The sequence below is a fragment of the Amblyomma americanum genome, chromosome 3 (assembly GCF_052857255.1).
Source record: "Amblyomma americanum isolate KBUSLIRL-KWMA chromosome 3, ASM5285725v1, whole genome shotgun sequence".
NCBI lineage: Eukaryota > Metazoa > Arthropoda > Arachnida > Ixodida > Ixodidae > Amblyomma > Amblyomma americanum.
The window spans coordinates 168032936-168058430 of NC_135499.1; the positions used below are offsets into that span (position 1 = coordinate 168032936).

Below are 25495 nucleotides of genomic sequence, written 5' to 3' on the forward strand. Positions count from 1 at the left end.
CCAGTTCCCCTACAGATTAAATTACTTGCAGTGAGGATAGGGGTAGCGATAAAGCCTTCGAGGGTTTGTGCGGCGTACATCCTCACCCGTGATTCTGTCATCTACTTCTTACAGCGACGAAGTGCTCAACTTTTGAGGAGTGCTTTCAAAGACGAGAACTATAAACGGTGACCAGGAAACACAACTGTTGCTTTTTTTTTTTGGGGGGGGGGGGGTGACCCTTCATTATCATCCGCCTTGCTGAAAGTGTTACATCGTGCCTGTTGGTACAACTTTCAGCCGGCAGGTTGCTGCTATTCTCGCAAATAAGAAGCTGTTTCGCAAAGCGGATACCTGAAAGAGAAAACAAACAAAAAATTACAGAAGACACTTAAGACTGCTTACGTGCTTTGGATGCGAAAGTACTCAGTCATCATGAGCTGTGTTGCGCGGTCCATTGAAGATACCTTCCTTTCTAATGACACACCTACTCATTAGCATAAAGTCGTAAGGAAACGCATACAATAGGCTCACCTTTATTCGCCAAGATGTAACACGGTTTTCAGATGAATTTCGATACCTCGTCGCAGTGCAAAATGTGGACGAACCTCTTGGTATGTTTGTTTTTTCTGACTGGACAACATAGCTTATAGAAACCTCGAATGATGGAACTGCACGTGAATCTGTTGTTTCGGCATCTCATATCTGCCAAATCATTGTTCAACTGAGGGAAGTGTGTGAGCAGACCGAGTTTTATTCGGAGTGGCACTCTCTCCTGGTGAAGTGCTCAGCCTTACCTTCCGTATAGCGCTGTGACACTGTCTTTTTGAGGAGTCTTTTGCGGTGTTCCCTAAAACCTTTTTAACTATAGTTCATGTAAGTGTAACATATTTTCAGAGTAATAAATACCATGTTAAAAAGTGATGTTGTGGCCTTCGTGTCGCGTGCACGCCTCGCGACGAAGGTCCTTGCTTCAATTCTCCGCGCCTTCGGAAGAAATTTTTATTTTTCTTCTTTGCTGTAGACGTCACTGTCTTATGGTCTACTGCTGACGTCATACGAGAGCATGATGACGCCACTGAGGAATTGAGTGGCATGAACATCGACGCACGCCGGCTTCTGTGCTAATGGAACATATAATGTTTTCGCATTAATAGAGGCCGGGATACTAAACCGCCTTGCGGTACAGAATCCCCCTCTAATTCGGAAGGTGCTGGGTTCGATCGTCAGTGCCGCCGAGTACCCACCGGTTTTCTAATGCGCACAAGATTTGCCCCGGCCTAGAGCTCTTTTTTTTCGGGGTGTAACGATGATGATGATTAACATCAGGATCAGCTGAGTTGAGCCTGCTCCAGGACAATGGCCACTGCGAATGAAGTCCAGCTATTACGGTTATCGACTACAGTGACCAGGTTATTCTAGCAAATTTTCTAGTTTGTCGCTTCATCTGACTTCCTGTCGCATCAGACGAAAACTAGAAGATGTTGTCAGAGTATAAGTGAAATAATCAAAATTCTCGCGATCCGAATCGAATATAAAAGAAGGCGCTCGAAGTTTCCCTTACTGTGAAGTTAGAAAACAAGCTTTGTACAGTAAATAGGTAAAAAAAAAATGGAGCATCTCGTACCCGAAGAGCTCCATAGGTGAAATGGATTCTAAGTACGACGCAAAAGGGACGCGAACAGTGAAAGATGGATGAAGGCAGCGGGACTGGCGTTGTTTTCATGTGCCTTGTTTGTCCCTCTCTCTTCTGCACCGTCTCTGGAATCAAATCCGGTTGCACACGAACTACCTCAAACCAAGAGAGAGAGAATGACGAACGGAAAGGCAGTGAGGTTATGCTCAAACCGAAGTACTACTTAACTCCGAATGACCTGGAATCTCAGTAGCCAAGCTGGGAAATATGAATCAAGGGCCGACTCTTTCAAGCCGCAGTGTTTCAAATATAATGCACAGCTAATCTCAAGAGCCTTTTACAGACTGAAAAAGGAAGAAAACTCATAATGAGAAAATTCGTAAAAATAATGAAAAAACTTCTAATTAAACTCTGTTATTCATCTTCAATTCAAAATTTTAATGTAAGCACTCTGGAGAGATAGATACCTGACACAAACGCTTAACCGCTAGATTCTTCATCCCTGGAACCTGATTAGGGTAAATAAACCTCCCTCTCTCTCTCTCTGTCTCTCTCTCTCTGTCTCTCTCTCTCTGTCTCTCTCTCTCTCTGTCTCTCTCTGTCTCTCTCTCTGTCTCTCTCTGTCTCTCTCTCTGTCTCTCTCTCTCTGTCTCTCTCTCTCTCTCTCTGTCTCTCTCTCTCTCTGTCTCTCTCTGTCTCTCTCTCTCTGTCTCTCTCTCTCTGTCTCTCTGTCTCTGTCTCTGTCTCTCTCTCTCTCTGTCTCTGTCTCTCTCTGTGTCTCTGTCTCTCTCTCTGTCTCTGTCTCTCTCTCTGTCTCTGTCTCTGTCTGTCGCTCTGTCTCTCTCTCTCTGTCTCTGTCTGTCTCTCTCTCTCTGTCTCTGTCTCTCTCTCTCTGTCTGTCTCTGTTTCTCTCTCTCTCTGTCTCTCTCTCTCTCTCTCTCTCATATATATATATATATATATATATATATATATATATATATATATATATATATATATATATATATATATATATATATATATATATATATATATATATATATATTATGGAAAACAACAGTCACCGAAAACCCAGGTGCATAGGGGAATTTTTTTCTATTTTTTTATTTCTAGTGCCAATCAATTGCCTTTAAAGAAAATTACTTATAAAGCAGCAGAAAAACAACCATGCCGCCGGTGGGATCCGAACCCACGACCTCCGAATATTGCGTCCGGTGCTCTTACCAACTGAGCTACGGCGACGGCTGTCCAATCTGCTGCTTTCGCGGGTATTTATGTTTGCATGTAAGCGAACCTTGAGAGTGTTCACCAGCGCCACCCTCGTCCATGGTTGTTTTTTCTGCTGCTTTATAAGTAATTTTCTTTAAAGGCAATTGATTGGCACTAGAAATAAAAAAAAATAGAAAAAAAATCCCCTATGCACCTGGGTTTTCGGTGACTGTTGTTTTCCATAATATGTTTGTCAAACGAGCCCCTCATTTCATTTGTTTGTCTACTAATAGCTTAACGGGGGTCTCGGTTCTGGCAGTCTTGATGCCATAGGTAGCATAAGAGGGCTCTCGCACAGTTTCTGCTCTCGCCATTAGATGACGTTCTACGTCACACTTGCGGTATTACAGGACGTGCTACGTCCACCGCTATGGACGAGGGTGGCGCTGGTGAACACTCTCAAGGTTCGCTCTCAAGCTGGGCTGACATCTGCGTTCTTGCACTGTACCCACCCAGTGAGGCCACCTTAAAGCCCAATGTGGTCGGCGTGCTGCTCTCATCTGCTCGAAAGCACAGGGCACTCCTCCGTGCCGCGCCTTTCTGCGGCACACGCAAAAGAAAGCCCAAGCGTGCTGTTAATTTTAGTTTTTTTTAAACGCAGGAATGAAATCTAAATCTTGCACGTTTAATTTCTTCAGATCTAAGTTTGCGTCCGCACTAAATAACAAATTCGGGTGACAATAAATTGCACCCGTGTCTTCATCCAGCGTACACTGAATAAATTGCCGCTTTGGTTGGAGGACAGCCTAATCCGTGGTATTTATGTAAGTTTAGAAGAAGAGGAAGATGAGGAGAGGAACAAGTATTACAGGAGAAGAATTTATGAGCGGCTTGAGATAAACCTGGATGAGTTTTTTTCTGTTTGGATCTGCACCAAACCCTGGCCAATCCCCCACCGTGGGTATATGCAATCGTTTTTAAAACAACAACAACAACAACAACAACAACAACAACAACAACAACAACAACAACAACAACAACAACAACAACAACAACAACAACAACAACAACAACAACAACAACAACAACAACAACAACAACATTCTGGACAATCCCCCACCGTGGGCATCTGCCCTCGCTTTTGAAGCAACAACGCCAACATTCTAGCGCCACCGTATAGGCTTGTTTAGGGCTAGTGCTGTGAAAGAGAACACACTGATCTCCACTACTGGAGAACAGTGGGTGAACATCAATGCTACCCAGCGTCGATGCAAGCTTCTACGAGAGCTTCCGTTAGAAACAAAGTAAGAAAAAGCAGGAGGAAGTGAAGGCCAAGAAGAGGAAAGGTGTGGTAATATGACATGAATTACATGCAAGTTCAATCGTAATTCTCGCCATTACCATTGCTCTCCGCTCTCACTTATTGGGCCCTTAAAGACCTGATGTCCGCCGACGCGCGACCTGTTATTCTGCGCCTGCGCAACGGCTCAGTGCAGGTTTCGCCTCCAGGCTCGTGCCGCAGCTTTTTAAGCTGCGAATTTGGCTCCAAAACATCTCAGAATGCAACCTATACAGTTAAAACATTCTGAAGAGAAAAGTAAATGATTTGCGTGAAGCGGAAAAAAAGACGAGCGAGAAACAGACATCCTGTGGTGTTTGAAACGGCGATTTGGGCTAGAAAGTATCTCAGAAAGCAACCAAAAAGGAAACACATCCCCGGAAGTAAATGGTAAATAATTTACGTGCTGTTAATGCTTAGTTTAAAAAAAAAACAGGCAAGAAAAAGTATAAGGAGAAAGGGGATTCGAACCATTGGTTTATGCGTTATAGACACAACGCTAAACCATTTCCCCTCTGGATGAAAGGAAATTGCGGCTCTCACTTGTGCTGTTACTTGCTCTCACAAGTATTCTAGCATTTTCGCGCATGCGCACAACATAAGGTCGTTCGCTGGCGACTGTCGGCTTGGTGGGGGGCACACGAAATATAACGCGAAAATAGATCAGTGGGAATGCCTGTCTGCCTGCACGAGTAGCCGCTAGCGTTTCGGGCGCCTACAGCCATTTTTATTTCCCCCGCGCGTACCGAATAAGCCAACCCTTCTCAGCTTGGATTACTAGCTATAAACAGAAATGACGGGCTGAAAAGTGGGAGACACTCGTGATGCTTATGGTGTTCTTTCGCAGCGGCGATCTTGGGCACAAAGCAAGAACAAAACAGCGCGCTGCGTTGCCCCGAAAAGCGCGGTGCCGGGCCTGGAAATGGAAGTTTGGAACAATGCAATCAGTGCCGTGGAAAAACAAGAGAAAAAAAAGTAAACGGAAGCCGCACACTGCGGACAAAGCGCGTCCAGATCGCAGCGGGAATAACGTATACGACAAACAAAACAAATGACGCCGCCCAAGGATTGAGGCGGCGCTGATATTGCCTTTGTACGGAGAGATGGCGTCCCGGCCAGGAGAGAAAATGGAATAGGTAGGATTTGAAGTCTGGTGAAAGCGATCGAGTTTAAAGAGAAGGAGAGGACGAGGAAGGAGATTCAAAGAGAGAAAGGTAAGGAGAAAGGGAGGAAGGAAAAAAACAGGAAGGGTGAACTGCGTCACAAACAACGACGCGACGAGCGAAAGCGGTAAATAAAGAGCAATCATCGGCCCGGACAGACTGACTGGAACAATCGAGGCAAAGGAATCGAGCCGAGGAGAAAATGAAGGGCAAACAGAAACGCAAGAAGGTAGAGAGAGACAGAGAGAGAGAGAGAGAAAGAAAGAGAATGAGTGAAACCTGATGGACACCGAGAAAACAAAAAGATGAACAAAGAGAAGAAGAAACGCGGATGAAGGTTGCCAAAAGAAGGCGAAATGTGCGAAGTATACGGGCGTTCGTGCCGAGTGCAAACAAAATGTGGGGAAAGTTTGGGGAAAAAGGAAGCTAAGAGGAAGAGCAGAAGGGAAGATGTCGAAAGGAAAGTGGAAGAAAAAAGAAAAGAAAAGAAAAGGAGAGAAGGATGTGGTGTCGGAACGCTGGGCGTCATCGATTATTCCCTGAGCAGACTCACCTAGCCGTAGACGACGCGCGGAGGCACCGTGACGTTCCGGCAGCGGCGGTGGCGTCGGTTGCTTCGACGGAGGAAAAGTAGGCCAGCGCCGCGCCAGCGTGGTCTCTGCGCGGCCGCCCCAGTGCAAGATGGATACGGCGAGGCCGCTGCCGGGCGCTCCGCGAGGGAGAACCGTTCCGGCTCGCAGGGTTTTGGGAACACGTCCATAAATCAATTCATTTAGCGTGCCGCTTCTACGTTTACATCGATGCCCCTCCAAAAGAAATGACCGCCATACTAGTTGTCCGCAGCAATGGCCTTTCGAAGCTGGGCCATTCTTTCTGTATTTTTGTTTCTGTTCATATCGTCAAGCATCATCTTGTCATGCCCTTGTGCATGCTTCCGAGTGCTTCTGCCTGTATGCACGCTTTTGTATGTGCCTGTTCGAGGTGCTATTGCCTAGCGAAAGTTCAAAGTGTCAGATAAGTTTACCCGGCCATCACCTACGCCTTAAAACACCCTTATCTTTCGTCCAGTGAGAGTTTACGTCGGAAAGAAAAAAAGAAAGCGCGTAATCAACCACAAATGAACGTTTTCAAAATAAAGAGAGTGCTCCGCAACAAATGAATGCCTACGAGATAAAATTTGTCATTGCTTATTTATGACAAACGACACAGCATTGCAGCGTCACTGTTTATGCTGAGCACTCAGTGGACAAAGATAAACTTTTTTTGCAGGCTGTCTGGCTCTCAATAGACACATAGCGTGCAGCGAAGCATGAGGATAGTACCGTATAAGAAAAGGTGTAGCACACCATGAGAATAAGACAGGCGACCTTGTTTAGATAAGGCCACTCTGCATCATAAATGGCGAATGCAAAAATGGAGGCACTAGTGTGGAAAGTGTGAAGTTCAAAAGAAAATACAAGCGCCAGCCGTTGAACTCGTACAAACTGCAAGGCGTTGCCGCCGCATCAATTATAATCATGAGACCCTAGAACTTACAGCTAGAGAGCAACGATACATATCGACACCAGGGACATCGTCGAGCAAAGAGGCATAACTCGACATATGCGCAAGCACCTTTGGAGTCCTTGGCGCTTCAAGTCCTGATTTCGCAGATTCCTTAAGCGACATCGCAGCGGTTCCTGTTCGGATGCTAACGAGGTAACGAAAAGTTTAACTTCACACACCTGCACCAGCTTCCCGAATAAAAACGTGAATACAATACACGAGCCAGAGTTCAGAAAATCGTCATCACAAATCCCGGCCTGAATAAACCCTGTAGCGACACATTTTCGTGCGAAGAAAAACGCTGCTCGACAGCGAGGAAGAGAAACTCTGCAAACCAGGCGCCTAACCGCAGTCGCGTACGCCCAGCGAAGGCTTCACCGAAAAGCGTGACGCCAAATGGAGCAGCGAAGCCGCTACCAGCTGGAAAGCTTGTAGACACACGAAGAGTAGAACGTGCTCAAGTGCTAATGAGCCGCAACCGAGCGCGGTTTTACAGCGAAAAAAAAAAAGTTAGCAGACGTGAAAAAAGAGGGAGATTCAAAAGAATCAAAATCGGAGGACCGGATCAGCTTCAAGAGATGAGAGGCTGGCGCGGTGGAGGTTCGTTAAGAAGTGCTAGCACTTCGAGCGTTCTCTTTTCAGTGGGCTCTTCGTTTGATACAGCCCCTTCTCCTCTTTACTAGTTCTTCCTTCGCCATATGCCGGCCTCCCGTCGCTCTGAGTGGTAGCGGTGCTCGCCAAAGGTTGGCGAAGGAACGGAAGGGAAAATAAGGATAGAAAGAAAGAGATGAAAGGAGAGAAAGCGGAAGTCGGCTGCCCTTTGCTTGTTGCCTCCTTCATCAACTGCTCTCGTTCGTGTCAGATAGAGCGCCGCTCAGGCGCGTGTTATACAAGTGGCCTTCATCATTAGACGGCACCACGCTCAGGCTCACAGGCTGGCGCCTCGGCTCTTGCGTCGTCATCGTCGTGTTCGTTTACATAATAATAGGCGGCGTTCGTGTTACACGACGCCTAAGTGGCTTGCACTGCTCGGCTTATTCTCCTCGCTCTCTCAGTGTGTTGCCGCTCCTCTAGTCGCAGTTCTTGTTAGCGGAACCTTCCCCTTCTCTCCCTTTTTACCTCCCCGCGCAAGGATCGTGTTACAAAAGTGCACAGCTTCAGCGTGGCGGGAGTATGCAAGGCTCTGAAAAGAATGAAGGCAAGATGATTCCTTCCGAACAGCACGTGTTGCAGCGTTCCAAGCCGATGCGCATGCGAGATTAGCTCGCAAGAGAAGAAAGGCGGCAAATGTGTAATCCGATCGGTGTTCGCTGCGATGAAGACTTTGAATTGCGATGTGTTGTTAGCGTAAAGGTCGCTGTCTCTCTCCTTCTAGTCTTCTACCTTTATTTCTTCTTCAGAGGGACGTGTTGCTGATGAGCAGTTCATAGTCACTGAATAATGGAATTCGGCGAAGGCATGAGTTTAGTCTTGTGCCTAATGAGGAGGGCTTACGGGGTCACGACCTTAGCGAAGGAATGAAGCCCGTGCGAAATAAATTCCTTATCATGAAGCTGACCTTTCGTTAAGCCTCCCCAAGTAAAATGCCAGTGGCATGTTTCAGCTAGCAGAGAAAGACGGTCCTGAAATGGTAATCATTTTTTCACATGCCGGTTTCATTTATAAAGATATCGAGCACATTCTCTTTTTCTCTCTCTGGTGCTTGTTCAGCAGGCCCGAACACCGCTTCAGACAGAAAAGTACAATCAATCAGTGAATCAATCAATCAATCAATCAATCAATCAATCAATCAATCAATCAATCAATCAATCAATCGATCAATCAATCAATCAATCAATCGGCCGATCGATAAGTGGTCTTTTTTGTGGATGGCGCAGCGCGGCTTCTGTATGGAGCACCGGTTTAGAGTGGGCTTGGTAACATTATGTTGCATTGGTGAAATGTTTTAGGGGAATCTCCCAAGGTATAGTGGATTTGTAATAAGGGAGTCATTACTCCCGTATTATGTTGTTTTGCGGTCGTGTTTCCTTATTCGAAGGGTTTGAGCGTCGCAGACTATTCCAACTTTTGACACGCTTAAACAGAATGAATTCGCCAAGTCGGACGGGGTTGAATTCAGTAAGGCCCTCTGTTTGACAGCTTGTTTTGCGGGTATTTCTCAGAGAATGGACAATCGTAATATTTACACCATATATAGGGAGCAGGGCGTTTAAATGAGAGGAAGGTCAATACTTGCGTACTACAAATCTCTACGTCCCATTATGTTCTTCTATCTTTCGCAGTGCCCACTGACTGGCTGCATCAACATTTTAGCAAATTATGATGGTGGAATAGAAGAACACAACAGCAGCAACAACTATATGGTAATAATAATGGTCATATTAATAGTAATGATATTCCAGACAAATCAAAGCGAAACAGCGACAAGAGATGCAGAGCTACATCTCATATAAGCGCCGAGCAAGCAGTGAGCGAGAGCCTTTTTCCCCGTTGAGCACAGCGCGTCGAAAGCGCGCATCTCGTCAGCGACGGCGGCATTGTCATTCCAATCGGAGTCGACAGCGAAAGGGGCACCACAGAGAAAGGCGCGGAACCGCATTAAAAGGCAGCCGACGCGGCCTCTACCGGCATGCCGTCGAGTCGGGAAGTAAGGGAAGGAAAGAGGGGTGACAGCGTCCAAGGCGCGTTTTCTGTCCGCGGCCGCGCCACAGCGCAGTACCTTGCCTTCTCACAGTGGCCCGTCGCAGCGCCCTTGCGCGACGCAGTCGTTCCTCGCTAAGGGGCCACCCGTGCCGTATAGTAATACGCCGAGCCGTCTAGCGGGAACAAACCGCGCCGTCTCTCGCGGCGGCCTCCTTCCTTCCCGACGCCGTCCTTTCCTCCCGCGCCGCGACTCGAAAGTCGATAAGCTCGCTGCTTCGGTGATGACCATCCGCCGGGGCGATAACATTGTTCGCGCCCCGCGGAACTGCGCTGCTATATTTCCTCCCTCGTCGCCGTCGTCGTCCACGATTCTCGCCTTTTCCCCCGCCTCTCCCCAAACCACGCCACTGCCTTTTCCCCCACCTTCCCACACCACCTCACCGTCCCGCACGCTCTGCTTTCTCCGCCTCGGTCGTTTTCAACTTCTCCCCGTTTCCATCTCCTCGCCTTTTTACTCCCTTCTTCATTGTGTTGACTCCTTATTTCTTCCCTTTTCTTCCCGTTTCCTTCCTCTCCCGGCTCCCGCACTTTCCCAGAAGGGAGCCCACGGCGCGCACATACAGGTCTACGTCAGTGTGTGCGAGTGTGCAGGCACGCGCGTTATAAACGTGTTTCTGCGGGACCTCCTGATTGCGGCAGACAGGTTCATAAGCAGTGCACTGCTGAATCCGTTAAGGGGAATCGATTCACCCGATAACGGCGGCGGCGGTTGCGGTTGTGGCGCTATACACTGGCGCCTGGTCACACGTTTCTGGGAACGCGATCTGCGAGTATGCGTCGCGCGCATAGATAACGACTGGCGGTGATCTTTCTCTCTTTCTAGCTTGCGAGCCTCCCTTGCGTGCCTCCCAGGCTGGTCTCTTGGGGTGCGAAGGGAGTGGTTTAGTTTTTGAACTCCGATTATCTCTCGTACGCTAACGAGGTCGCCGGCGCTCGGGAGTCGATAGGTTGGCTCGTGGCAAGCGGGCGACTGCTAATAGAATAAAGCGGCCTTCGCGCTCTGATGAAATAGAAATCAATGCAGGGAATAAATAAAAAAAAGACTAACTTTGGAGAGGAAAACTAGGTTGGTAGATTTAGTTGGAGGCTCATAAAAAAGCAAAATATGCAGAAAAAGTACAAAGAACCGAAGATGGAAGAAGAAAACGGAGATATTCAGATTTTGTTCAGTAAGCAGAAGAAAAGTAGTGCTAATTTGAGGACAAGAAAAAGTACCTGTTCTAGTTTCCACGCATTGCAAGTGGTCGTGATTAATTTCTGTTTTAGAATGTCTGGAATTTTCGATTTCATTATTTTTATCCACAAATTTCCTACCTGGGTTCATAGCTTTTGGCGATCTATTTCCCTATCCGGATGCTCGTGATAAATGTCCACTTCCCTTGTCGCTTTTTTTGCGTGTGTTATTGATGAACTAGCACTTATGTATAACCGTCATGGCAGTTTTCGAAAACAGCCGCCCCGGTGGCTCAGTGGTTATGGCGCTCGACTGCTGACCTGAAAGACGCAGGTTTGATCCCGGCCGCCGCAGTAGAATTTCAACTGAGGTTAAATTCTAGAGCCCGTGTTCTGTGCGATGTCAGAACCCCAGGTGGTCGAAGTTTCCAGAGCCCTTCACTACGGCGATCCTCGTAGCCTGAGTATCTTTGGGACGTTAAACCCCCCTTAACCAGTTTTCGCAAAAGTAACTCCGCGAATAGCTGCATGTTGCTTGCGTGAGTATTTGTTATCGTGCGTAGAGTCACGAGGAAGACAGGCGAATGAGCAGTGCCGCTGCCTTCATGAACTGCTGCTGGAATTGATGCGAACCAAAACCTTCTTGGCATGAGCCAAATAAAACAGATAATAATAATTCGTAGCAGCATCGAAACACGGCCGCTCACACGGACGCTACCAGCCTTCCCGTGTACTAGGAACCCACGGCTGAAAACATCGGCGAAGAACTTTGCATACTGCTATTGTTCATACGCAGTGCTTTATCAAAACACGCTCGTGCAGGCACGCAAAAACATTCGCAGCAGCACCTGAAGGTGGAACTTCTCCAGCGATGCACGCGCCGACGCGCAAGCCGCGAAAAGTTCTGTTCTTTCAGGAGGTGGGGGGAGAGCGAGTGGTGGCCGCCACAAGACACGGGCCTAGACGCCGCTCATTGCCTCGCTCCTGGTTCCGCAAAGCGAACTGGCAGCGCAAACAACAGACGGAGTATTGTTTTCGCTGCCGTACTTTTTCCTGCGGCTCCTGCTACGCTCTTGCTTCCACTGTCGCCTAGTGCACGCGTAATGTTTACCTTTTCACCCCCGCGCGCAGCTAACCCCTTACCCCCTCGCAGTTGTTCAGTTAGGTGCAGCGCTGTCAAGGCGCAGAGCACGCGGAAACAAGCTCGAGCCCCCTTGCCGAACAGCCAGTAATTCCACAGCCAGACAGTTGCGAAAGCGCCATTTTAACAAGTGACAAACAGTACTCAATCCGGGATCAGTAGTGCACTGTGCAAGGACCTTCATTCTCGGAGAGTCACTGTGCCATTATGAACCCCGCGGTACTCCTTAGTAGTGGCTCTGGACACATTCCTGCGTATGCTTCGTCGTTTCACATTTTCGGAAGTCAGCCCTCAAGGGAGAGCGATATACTGTCTCTGGATTTGAGCTTTTTAATAAACTGCACTGCGAGTAATTGCTTCCGCTCGCAAGTGATTAGTATTGCTCAACAATGTTTTCAAAGCTCCTTTGTTTATTTAGGCTGCAGCACATTTAGGGTTTATCGATGTGCTGCGTGGGGAAGTTTACATTGGTTACGTATGCACACGAAAGGTTTTAGACGAGAACTTCATTCACTGTGTCTACAGAAATTTCCGACCCAACGCAAGCTCTGAGAGCATGCATTCTCGTGTTCGGTTACTTAGATTGGATCACACTTTTTTTCTACAATTGATTCCCTAAGAAAATCGAGCACGAGGACAGCGAGCGCTTGTGACCCATTTGAGAGAAAAAAAAAAAAACTGGAGAGGACACTTAAGCTCCGCCTTAACGGTGTGACATGATAGCGCCAATAGATTAGTGCCCATATATGACGAATCGTTCATTATGAGCTTACATTCATAGATCGCTGGGAGACCTCATACCCCTCCTGGCGTAGTGGTGCAAAGATTAGGTGATGCGCCATTGCCCTGCGATGGCAGGTGCTGCCACCAGTGGGGCTTGTGAGACCCACGTTGCCCTTCCTGAGCAACCTCTCACGACCAACCATTAACTGAACTGCCACCTGCTACAATTATCAGTTTTCTCATAATCTGATTGCCAGGTTGTGATGATGCCACAAGGTCCGCTCCCTCTGGCTGCGAGGCTTGAAACGGTCGGCAACGCCGACGCCGGACAATTTTTTTCCGACAAGGGGGCACTAACACTCTCGCGTTAAAACAGTGAATTTCCGAAGGCCTAAGCGCATGGTCCAGCTGTAGGCGCTCGGTGCGGTCGCTGACTTGCTTGCTATTATTATACGAGAGGGATGAATGCACATGGGTGGCAGTGCAAATCACGGCCCCGTCGCCACAGTGCGGTGTCTTCGGAGACCTTGTGACAACTTTTTCTAGCGTTTCTGCCACTGAACAACCGATATTGGCCAAATAAAGGCTTGCGTGAAATGGGAAAAAAATATTTAGTTCTGGTGGCGACGGGACTCGAACGCAGTTCATCGCGCATAGGAAGCGGACTACACAGCACTACTTGCCTTTGATGTTGTGGTGGACGCGGCAAGCTTAAAATCTCTTCATATACGGCAAACTATCCTCACGTAGCTCGTAAACCTGTTCAGGAACCTGCAGCCCCGATATCTTGACGAGAGACTGGTGCTCGGCTATCCTAGCTACTCCTCACGGCATGAGCCACGCTTGCAGCTGCTCTGCTGCACCCAACAAAAGCTTTGACGTGAGAAGAAGCACTTCGCTTCAACTCCTCTGCCATTGTTTGCCCAGTGTTTCTCGGCTAGCTTTCTTTTTTTTTTGCGGCGCGTCGCTTCGAGCAAAGACCGATAAACAGGAAAAAAATAGTGCCGTGCATGTAAATTTCAAAGGAAGCCGCGCTGAAAGAGACCGGAGGACGACGACATTCAAGCACAGCTGCCTTGATGCGGGCGCGAAGAGTCAAGAGGGTGAATTGAGACGGCGGAAAGGGCAATGACTTCAACTGCGAGAGAATAGCATACGCAAGGATGAAGCTCTGCGCTCTGTTTTCGTCCTTCGTTCTGTCTAGTGGAAGGATGCGAGAACAACGACGAATTAAGGACAGTCGACGGTCGGATAAGGAAAAAGTAAATTCATAAATTTTATTATTATTAACAAAACAAAATGAAGTTTCTAAAGCATTAGTTAATCACCAGTATAAAAAAAGGGTCTGAAGAGCCAAACGTCTCGCATCTAAACTCTGTTATCTTTCTTTTTGTTGTTACTTAAACAAATAACCGTAAAAAATTAAATAACTAAACGCTGTCTTAGTATAGGTCGTGGCCAAAGGTGTCTTGGTATCCAGTTAAAGAGAGTATGCGCATAAAAAGTCGGGCCTATTGGTGCGGCAGCATAATTTTTGCCCAAAATGAACGAGAAAAAAGAAAGATTGATTTTGTACACCCAGCTTGTTTTACGAGCCCCAATGCCGGCACATTCAGCGCCCATGGAGCGCCGTAAGAGTAGCGATTAAAAAATAAAAAAGAAATATATGATCCCATCTGTTGCCTCCCCCCCCCCCCCCCCCGCCCAAACCAGAAAAAAAGAAACAAGAACATCATAAATTTGCTTTCTTTCTAAAAAGTAAGAACCAAAACCAGGTAGCGTTAAATTGGTATTTATGGAGGTGCAAAACTGTGGCGTACAAGTTGTAATCGTAGTTTATCAAGGTTAGATTGGGGTCTCGTTATCATCAACAGTAAGGAAGCTTTCCCTCAAATCGATTTTGTACTCAATTGCCTCGAGTGGTGCAGCGGGTGATTAAATTCCTCTCACAGCGATGAGCGCTTTGATATCGTACCAGCTGGACTATCCTGTAGACACCACTTCGTGAGTACCAACACTCAGGCGCGGCCTGAGTTCAATGCTCTCGTTTGCTGCACGATGTAGAGGTAAGATACGTGTGCAGATTCTCTGCTCTAACGCTGCTACGCGTGTTGTAACGTTAAGCTTGGCCGCTCGCTTCCCTCTTCGTACTTCCTTTTACATGCTACAAGAGGCATACCTTAAAGTAAATTGAGTTTGCCCAGTGTAATAGGATTGGCTTCTTGAGATTACAAGTGCGCAGGAAGACGCTTCTCGCATAAAAGAAGAAGGATAGGAAAGAAAATGTCTCTCTGTGAGACAGCCTATTCATTATTCTTGAATCCGTCTTTGCCGCGTATCTCGGCAAAGACGGCAGATACGGAGAAGGTGATTGATTTTGTCGATTGATTTTGTCGAGGTCCTTCTGGAGGAGACAGGAAGAGAGCCGCGAGGCGTGTTCGCGTGAGAGAGAGCAAGTGTGGGTGCTCGCGGACGCTTTACGGCGAGTACCTGCAGCTGCTAGCATTGCCCATGACTTGTTTACATGGGCTTCGCTGAAACTGCTGTCTTGAAAAGGAATTACATTACCTGAGCGTTGAACCCTCGGCGTGTACCACTTTTTACATGCTATAGCAGCAGACAAATGTCGACATTTCCTTACAAGGAAAAGAAGGTAGCTGGGGATCGAAATAAATCTAGGAAGGTCCATGTTCGCGCTGTGCTTCACACTTTTGAAGAAGGCGAAATTAGATGTTTTCAAGAATCATCGCGCCGAATACGACGTTATATTTTTTTTTATGGCTTGCGCATGAAGTATCAGCTCCCAAATAAGCAGGTCAAATAAGGAACCGGAATAGTGAGTGAGTGGCGAGCGAGTGAAAGGACGATTGAGAAAGTTAGTGTATGAGTGAGAAGGAGAATGAGTGAGTGAGTCAATAAGCGACAGAGTTGATTGAGAGAGTATGAGCGAGTGAGCAGGTGATGAGTCAATAAGTGAGAGAGAGGGAGAGAGTGAGAGAATGATTGACTGAGAGAGATAATGAGTGCGAGATAGAGTGGAAGAGTGAGTGAGTGGGAGAGTGAGTAATGGAGTACTTAAGTTACCTCCCATAATGCAACAGCGCGAAAGGAACGTGGACGAAAGGCAAAAAGCACGACACAGCCCTGCACGACGCCAATAGCAACTCACCTACACGCTAGCTTTGTTGAAATGTGTGAGAGAGTGAGTGAGTGAAGAAGCGGTGGAATGCAGAATAGGTGATTTCAAGGTGGTGTATTTAACGAGAGGTAATCCGTGATAGTTAAGTACCACACTAAACTCTAACGCACAAATATGGTCGAGCGTTTTGGTGGATTCAACTTTAGGTCGCATATAATGAAGTAAGGTATTTGAAACGAAGCAAAGAGCGTGAAAATCTATCTGAGTTTAGTGGAAAACAAGGCGATACTAGCATCTCTTACGCAGTGCTTACTGAAGCGTCTTTAATACGTTTTAAGCGCGCCGTTTTAACTAATACACTTATGTTCTAGACGAGATGCGAAACTGCATGTTGTCCTGCTTCTGAACGCTATTCCGGATTTCCAACGTAATCCAGACGGTAGGCTACGTATCACGTTATTTCAGGATCTACAATAAAGGTTCGCTTAGTCACTATTTTGCGCGTTTCTAAATCATTTTTTAACTCTTTTTCCAGGAACTATTGCTTTTAATATCATGCTATAAGCAGTGTGTATACATGGGCTAGCTGGTTTGAAATTATCGCACACCCCGGACAGGAACGGAAAGCACAAGATGAAAAAGTGGCAGGGTTTTAACGTAGTTAAACCTTGCAGGCGTGCGACAGCATCTGTTCATTCTTCGCCTCTTCTTTATTGCATTCGCACGTACAAACAACTGTGTTTCTCGTTTTTCATCGTCTTCCCTCCATTCGGCTACAGCTCCGAACTTTTCCGAGCTTCCTCTCATTGGCTGCAGCTTGCGCGACGCTCCTCCGAACTTTTCCGAGCTTACTCCCACCGACTGCAGCTTGCGCGACGCTCCTCCGAACTTTTCCGAGCTTACTCCCACTGACTGCAGCTTGCGCGACGCTCCTCCGAACTTTTCCGAGCTTACTCTCACCGACTGCAGCTTGCGCGACGCTCCTCCGAACTTTTCCGAGCTTACACCCACCAACTGCAGCTTGCGCGACGCTCCTCCGAACTTTTCCGAGCTTACTCCTACCGACTTCAGCTTTCACGACGCTCCTCCGAACTTTTCCGAGCTTACTCCCACCGACTGCAGCTTGCGCGACGTTCCTCCAAACTTTTCCGAGCTTACTCCCACCAACTGCAGCTTGCGCGACGCTCCTCCGAATTTTTCCGAGCTTACTCCAACCAACTGCAGCTTGCGCGACGCTCCTCCGAACTTTTCCGAGCTTACTCTCACCGACTGCAGCTTGCGCGACGCTACTCCGAACTTTTCCGAGCTTACTCCCACCAACTGCAGCTTGCGCGACGCTCCTCCGAACTTTTCCGAGCTTACTCCCACCGACTGCAACTTGCGCGACGCTCCTCCGAACTTTTCCGAGCTTACTCCCACCAACTGCAGCTTGCGCGACGCTCCTCCGAACTTTTCTGAGCTTACTCCCACCAACTGCAGCTTGCGCGACGCTCCTCCGAACTTTTCCGAGCTTACTCCCACCAACTGCAGCTTGCGCGACGCTCCTCCGAGCTTTTCCGAGCTTACTCCCACCGACTGCAGCTTGCGCGACGCTCCTCCGAACTTTTCCGAGCTTACTACCACCGACTGCAGCTTGCGCGATGCTCCTCCGAACTTTTTCGAGCTTACTCCCACCGACTGCAGCTTGCGCGACGTTCCTCCAAACTTTTCCGAGCTTACTCCCACCAACTGCAGCTTGCGCGACGCTCCTCCGAATTTTTCCGAGCTTACTCCAACCAACTGCAGCTTGCGCGACGCTCCTCCGAACTTTTCCGAGCTTACTCTCACCGACTGCAGCTTGCGCGACGCTACTCCGAACTTTTCCGAGCTTACTCCCACCAACTGCAGCTTGCGCGACGCTCCTCCGAACTTTTCCGAGCTTGCTCCCACCGACTGCAACTTGCGCGACGCTCCTCCGAACTTTTCCGAGCTTACTCCCACCAACTGCAGCTTGCGCGACGCTCCTCTGAACTTTTCTGAGCTTACTCCCACCAACTGCAGCTTGCGCGACGCTCCTCCGAACTTTTTCGAGCTTACTCCCACCAACTGCAGCTTGCGCGACGCTCCTCCGAGCTTTTCCGAGCTTACTCCCACCGACTGCAGCTTGCGCGACGCTCCTCCGAACTTTTCCGAGCTTACTACCACCGACTGCAGCTTGCGCGATGCTCCTCCGAACTTTTTCGAGCTTACTCCCACCAACTTCAGCTTGCGCGACGCTCCTCCGAACTTTTCCGAGCTTACTCCCACCAACTGCAGCTTGCGCGACGCTCCTCCGAAATTTTCCGAGCTTACTCCCACCAACTGCAGCTTGCGCGACGTTCCTCCAAACTTTTCCGAGCTTCCTCCCACCGACTGCAGCTTGCGCGACGCTCCTCCGAACTAACCCGAACTGCGAGCCCAATTAAAACGAACACGATGTCCGTACAGATTTAATTTGTTGTATCCGAGGTTCGTAGTAAGTGGACTTCTACATAGACGGCCCTGTCACGGCGTTTTGCAAGCCCTACAACGCGGACATGTGCTTCTCGCCAAGGCTCGTTGGATAGCGCGCCTACTAGCTGTTTTAGGCTCGCGATGTAACGAATCGCGATTGAAGCGTTGACGGTAACTTGTTGAAGGTCGTCACCTCCCGCCTCACAGCACTGCGGTGATTCCTCGTCGTCATCAATACTCGAAAAAACTGTTACCAAAAACTGCAGCTACAAAGCTCAATTCACGAATGAGTTGGTCATAGCTCTTCAAAACAACTACGCTATTCTCCAAGAACGACGACAGAAGCGCATTCATTGCAGTGAATGCAAGCGTTCGCTATTGCAATATCCTTAGAGTAAACGGCTACCTACTTCATCAAGCGGAATATTTATAGAACTGCTACCAGCCTCCACGCCACAATGAGCCAGCCTTTTTTAATCTTAACAACGTAGTCGGTTCTGCAAAAACAAATATGACACAGCAGCAGCGACATCAGCAGAAGCAACAACGCGTAGCGACTACAAAACAAGAAACTCGAGTGCAGTATAAACGGAAGTGTGTGCACCTGTAATAATTGTATACAAGGCTTGCATTTTCCGCAAAACCTGCGTCACCATGGCATACACGTGGTGCGTCAAAAAGTTTCCAGGCCATGTGTTCTGCTTTTCAGCAGTTTACCGTGACACTGAAGACGCCTATGAAGCTACCAAGGTTCTCAGAGGTGATAATGATATTTGTTATACCATGTGCAGAGATCTTAAGGTTCGGGCGTATTGTAAACTCCCTACTAGAGGGCTCAAAAGCAAACCCTGTGGCCTGGAAAATTTTGACGCAGTTTGCACATACGTCTATACTTAAATATGTCTCAACAGAGAAATCGGTTGCCTGCTTCGCAAGTTTTATTTACATCTTGCGACATGCAGAGTTCGATTTTCTCGTAATCTCTGCATTTTCATTCTCTTTCACGCACACTGTCTTCTTGCAACACAAACGGTCATCGGACACAAAAATCTGCCGTCAGGCATAAAATTCGCCCATTGGCTGGAGGGAACGATTGTAACCAGACCGAAAGTGGTGTCACTTCCGGCAAAGACATCAACAGTTTAAAACGCTATTGCATTTCCTAAATGTATTATAATTATCCTCTTTTCACGCAAATACCAATGGTTTCAGTTTTTTCCGCTTAATCTAAACATAACTATCCACGGCACTACCTCACGCTGCTTCCCTAATGTATGTCTGCGCAACTTCAAGAGATATCAGGGCATAAAATTTCCTATTGCGTTACTCTTAAACCCATATTTCGACTTCCCTTCTTCCTTCCTTGTTTCGGCTGCTTACGGTTCCGTGATACCCAAGAAAACGGTCAGGACAGCGTTTCGATTTTTTTCTGTCCGCAATCGATCAGATGATGATCTGCGCCATTTGATCATGCTATCTCCAAAGAATCAAAGAGTTAAGATACTCTGAAGCGGTGGCGGACGTCAGGGGAGAGTAAGTATGAGGGAGAGTGGAGGCACGGTTGAAAAAGAGGAACTACAACAGCGGAGGCGAATTTCGCCGCGCCACATTAATCAGCATTCCCAACAGCGACAGATATAAAGCATCGAAACTGCCAGGACGCCGCGGCACGACCGCGGGAAAACAGGAGTAGCAGGAGGCGCCGGTCTCCGAGGCCCAGGAGGACGTGATAGACGAATAAATGACGTTTTTCTGGCGCCTCATCCATCATAGCGGGATGTCCTTCAACGCCGCTACCCGGCGCTGTCCGGCGAAGATTGGGGAGGCCTCGGATGCTGCGACGTTTTCCGAGGGATCGAACCAAACAGGAAAAAAAAATCAATAGCGAGAACGACAAGAGACAGTTTATAGACTCTATCGAAGTACAAGCTTTATCTTCGTGTTATGCTTATAGATGAAATGGAAAATAAGTGAAAAGGGGAAAAAGAAAAGAAGGAAGAAGTAACTGCGCGTCCAAGGAAAATTATAGTTTGTACTTGACAGAGCTGAGAAGAGGTGAGATGGTAAAGCAGCAGAAAAGAATTGTACAGAAGATAAACAAGCTTCCAATAAGCACGGAAAACATTTCATGCCATAATCTTGGTATATGTACTTTCTATACACTTACATGAAGACGTTAGACAGTATTCGAATTAATGGCAATTGTTTATGGCGCAGTAATTCGCAGAAGTAAAATTGAAGAGCACAGTTATTAAAAAAAAATCAAAAAGAGAGCAGCGGAAGACAGACACATGTTAACATTAAAATTACAACTTAAAATTATCATCACTTTTCATAATTAGCATCACTTTTGTCTTCTCTTTCATTGCAAGGAAATGCATTCTCACTAATCGGATCAGAAGTAACAACATTTTAAATCTCCTACATCAACACTGATGAAACTAGACATGAAATACATTTTGCACGCAACTTTTCCTCGCAGCATCCAATCGAAAAAGAGCAACAAACTTCCCTCTTAGAAACACATCTCCAAATGGCAAGTCATGACATAGAGTTACTGACAGGAATAACAAAAAACAATTTGTATTGTCACGTGCGACGAAGGTTCCCTGTTCCTGGTGAGCCAGATTACGACACGGTGGAAAAAATATGTATAAAGGAATAGCAACAAAACAACAAAGCCTGCCTCAAAAAGAGTGTCAGAAACGCGTGCTTTCGTGCGAAAACCAGCAGAACAAAAGCTAGAACGAAACACTGCAGCAGGGTGGTCGCCAGTACGACGTATAACTTGCGCGAAGGAAGGAACCGCACAAACAAAGCGAGCACAGCGCCAGCGGTGAGCTGGATACCCCGGGCCCCAAACAGTGTCGACGGCGCACTCCCCAGCAGGCGCGAGAGCAGCAGCGCTGCTCCGAAGCCAGGCATCAATTTGCAGGTATCGATTTTGCGGTTTGCGACCTCCGGCGTGCGCTCCGGCGAGGGAAGCGCGTTCTCTCCGCCTCCTGCAACGCCGCTGTCGTTGCCGCTCTTTCTCCGCCTCCAACTCACTGCTCTTCCTCTCCCAAACCAGGCGGCTGTCGATAGCCATTTTCCTATCAGCCCAGAGAGCCGTGGACCACCGGGCAAAGAAAAAGCCGGAGAAAAGAAGCGCGAGTGTGGTGGCTGAGCGCACATACCTGGGTCGTTGGAATCTACCGCTGCGGAGGATGCGAGCTGATGCTGTGAGGAGGCCGATAACGCCCGCGCGACCTCGCATTTTGCAAATCAGCGCGCGCATTTTTTTTGCTCCTCCCAAAGATCGACCCGATGACGAGGAACGTATTTTTTTTCCTTGTGGGCTTGTGGTGTGGTTGGGATAAATTCCTGATACTGCAGGTGTAGTGACTCTTCGGGATGGTTTTGGGAAGCAAAAAAAGTAAAGGAGGGAGGAAGAGGATGGGGAGGAAAACTTTGTTGGGACGCTAGCGAATAATTTAAAGCGTCAATCTCGTGCCAACATCACTAGGCTGGACGCGGAATGAGCAGCTTCCACAAGCAGTACATTTTATTTTGCATGAATTCATATATCTACCACCCCGCAACTCATTTGTTCCTTAATTCGCTTCGATACACTTGCTGCACGTGCTCAAACGCATGCTTCACGCTAAATGTATGTGCTGCAGCTAGCGACTGTGATCAGAAATTGGCCAGATATTTCTGGTACAGCGCTTCATACAACAGCATTCGTGCAGCCCACTTTTGCTGTGAAATTTTTTCACATTTTCTCAGGTGTCCTTGTAATGTCTACCGACTACGAAGATCTGCCCGTAGCCGAGTTGCGCCTTTAGGCGCAACACGAAACAAGATGCATTTTCATGCTCAAGTCAAGTAAACTGTGCGCGCAAAATGAGGTGAATCTTTGCTCTGATCATGCGCTCTCATTGAAGAGGCATGGCACAGTCGATATGAGGCGATATTGTTTTGTAGATGAAAATCTCTGATGCTTCTTTTCATTTTATATGCACAAGTTGACTCAAGGTCCGGAAGCGCTGCTTGAAACCTTACCAATGTATTTCTAACTGAAAGTATATGCACGGAAATTGACTATTGTATTTACGTCGTACATGAGTGACATGAGAAGTAATGTTGCAAAAGTACCAGAAGTGAACAGCAAAAAGTTCGGCCACATGAAAATCTGCTGTGCTGTTGTTAGAGACATGTCACCAAAATTCACGCCCTTCACAGCGCAAGCATAGTACAATCCTGCATCTATCAGCGGCACTCGCAAAGATAAAACGTCAATATTGGATGGCGGATAGGGTAAAGATTACAGTAAAACACTGGGAACTCAGTTTAAATGGAGCCAGACAGTAGAAAGGTACTTGTTTTTCTTCTAGAAAATTTGTTTCCACGTGACAGAACTCAATGGAATTGCCAGCAGCGATCTGTTTGTTTAAATAATGTTTCGGTCTTGATAGACCACGCTCCACTGAACATTATGAGTCTTTGATTGCCGATTAGCTCTGACGGGTAACTGTCTTTTGGCTCCAGTGTCGATGATTTTGAGCACTTTTTTGTTTACTACTTAGTTGACAGGCGTAAAAAAATACAAGAATTGAAAACAGCAGGATTGCAGAAAAAAAATTGATTTCAAATTACACTTGGTACGCAGTCGTTAAGAATACGGATGACCGCATTATGGATTTTTTAAAAACTCGTGACGGAAAAGTGAAAGGTAAATATTAGTCTACCATTATGCGAGTGGTTCCATCTTCAATATAAAAAACATTCTGCTGACTCCGATTTTAGAAAGCTGAAGCTTAAAAAACGCTAATTACTCCTTGATTACCCTCATTGCATACTTGGGTATGCTCGCAGATAATCATCTAACATTTGATATTTAAGTTTTCCTGAGCTTCTTTTTCATCTTGCGTTTTGTTTTGTACTTGAAAACTTTTCACAAGAGTATACGCATTACGGCAGTCTACCGTTATTAAAAAAATTAATATGGAGGCCAAACTGCTACCTTAGCTGCCATTTAGTAAGATCTTAGTCAACAATGCTTGAGAGCAACATGAGAAGGGTTTGGTAAACCTGTGTATTTCCTTGGGATCAGGAATACAGTTTAAGAAATTGAGACTTATGACATTCGCAAGTATGCCCTAGTTAAGTGCTGTTCTCTGTGAAACTCACAAAAAGAAGCGGTAATAAAATGACGCAGTCACTTTAAATTATTTTTGTTTGCTTTTGCTGGTTTGCAATCATTGGAAATTTCTGTACACCGTTTAAGGCTGATGCTCACACTTCCGTTCAAATTTCTGAAAACATCACAGGAGCATACAGGACCCAAAGCTTATCGCAGGCGCATGATAACCACACTCAACAGAATATAACGCATCTGTTTTCATTCTAGACGGCTTTTACCGTTGGCTCAGGGGAGGCCATGCACCCCCTATCGCCGAGACCTGCCCATGGAGGATAACAACGGCATGACGTTGAAACGAAATGATCAATAGGCTAGACCAGTCTAGCGCTCGGTGCACTGGTGTGAACCTTGAATAGTGGCGAGGACGCCCATAATCATTTTAACAGTTTGTTGCCGTCGAAATAGTATGAGCCGCAGCTGGCGCCAGAAAATCAACAGCCGAGTTTTGAGATCTGTTCGCGGCTTAAAGCGATGTCTAGAAATATTATGCAGGTCTGTCATTATTACCAAAGCCGCAGGCATGAGCCAGTTGCGAAGCGCACTCACGTACACATTGCATTTAGGAATAGGTCGTTAAGTTGTTGACTTTACCTGTCGTCTCCGTTTCAGTGCCAACGATCCGTGAGACGCATAATGTAGGTAATTGTGGATTGTTACTGTGTCAGGGTGCCTTTAATAGCTGATACAGGACCACCCGCCTGAGGTCGCACTCTAAAGCGGAAAGCAAAGAATGTGCTCCGTTTGTTAACTAATCTTGCTGACTGAAATATTGATGTGGGTGACAGTGCTGACCAATGAGTACGCATTAGTACGCATCGCTTGTTGAAGACTAAGCGCACTCGCAGTCACCACAAAATTTATAATACCCGTTATTATATCCGAGCTGAGCTGGAGACTAGCGGTGCCTACTCATCCTTCCGTCCGGTCTCTTCCGATCGATGCTTATTAGCGTTAGCGACGCCGATAGTATTTAGTTCACCAATGTCCCCGCTCTTCTAACTAGTGGCATCAACTGGCGCCTTGTACAATCGAATTGGCTGCACGTGTTCGAGACCAAGCAGGTTAGTCCTACCCTCGCCACTGCCGCCACCCGTCTTAGATAGCAAGCCGAAGTATGCGGTACCACGAAGAATTATTTTAGTTTGCTGTCACGTTGCTTGCTCTGTCAGACACCTCAGAAAAAAAATCTCCCGGAAATAAAGTCTGAATCGGTCACTTTGTGCTCGTTTGTACCCTCGCAGACTTAAGCGAACAGTTTGATGAACTTTTTACGTTCGGACTCAGTTTCAGATCAGACTTATTGATTTGAAAGTGGTACAGAGAGGTCAAGCAAAGGAAAGAAAAAAGGCGCGAAAGCCTTCGGTCACATCTGGTGCATTAAGTGGGATTATCTTCAAGTTGGGATTCCGCCAAATCTTATAATACCAGCGGTTAGAAGTGTCTCGGTGTTCGAAGGGCGATTTCTTTTTTGGGAGTTTTTTCTGACAACTTTAGTTGCTTTCGTGCTTTCTAAAGTCGAAAATAATTACAGCTCAAAGATCACGACCTGGCACGCTGACACTCTTGTTAGGTCAGGAATGAATGGCATGTCAGTAACGAATAAATTAACTCCCAGGGCCGGAAGGCTTGACGTTTTCAGCAATACTGCATTCTTGACGTCGGCTTTTATTTTTGACAGCCTGACATTTTAAAATATTTTTTGCACATCAATGCACGCGTTCAGAAAACCAGTAAACGTATCTCAAATAAAAAAAACATCTGTACGCAAGATACCATAGAAAATAATTGCCGGCGAAGAAGGCCTAGTTTCCCTAAACGTTTCTGTTTGCACAACTATGCGCCAAAACAATAGACAAGCGATAGAGTAGAGTCGATTTCTTAGCTAAAAACTGAAAAAATCTGTTCTTGGTGGAACTCGTGTCTTTTCTTGCTACCAACAAGAGTGGTCAGAGTTATATGTGTGCTGAAATGTTTTCTCATCGACCTCCAGAACCTAGAAGGAAAACTAAAACGTATAAAGGGCGTCAACTACAGCGTCGAAGCGAGCTCGGACGTGTCCCGCAATGAATGGAACTATGGGTAATGTCG

The 25495-nt window shown here is 47.0% G+C and overlaps 1 protein-coding gene and 1 non-coding gene across 4 annotated transcripts in view; one reads left to right on the forward strand and one right to left on the reverse strand.

The window, feature by feature from the left end:
• LOC144125366 (uncharacterized) overlaps window positions 1–25495 on the forward strand; it is a 187013-nt gene that overhangs the window by 75534 nt on the left and 85984 nt on the right. The window lies entirely within an intron of this gene.
• On the reverse strand, window positions 2784–2857 carry TRNAL-CAA (transfer RNA leucine (anticodon CAA)). The gene has a single exon. It is a non-coding gene; the product is annotated as a tRNA-Leu (tRNA).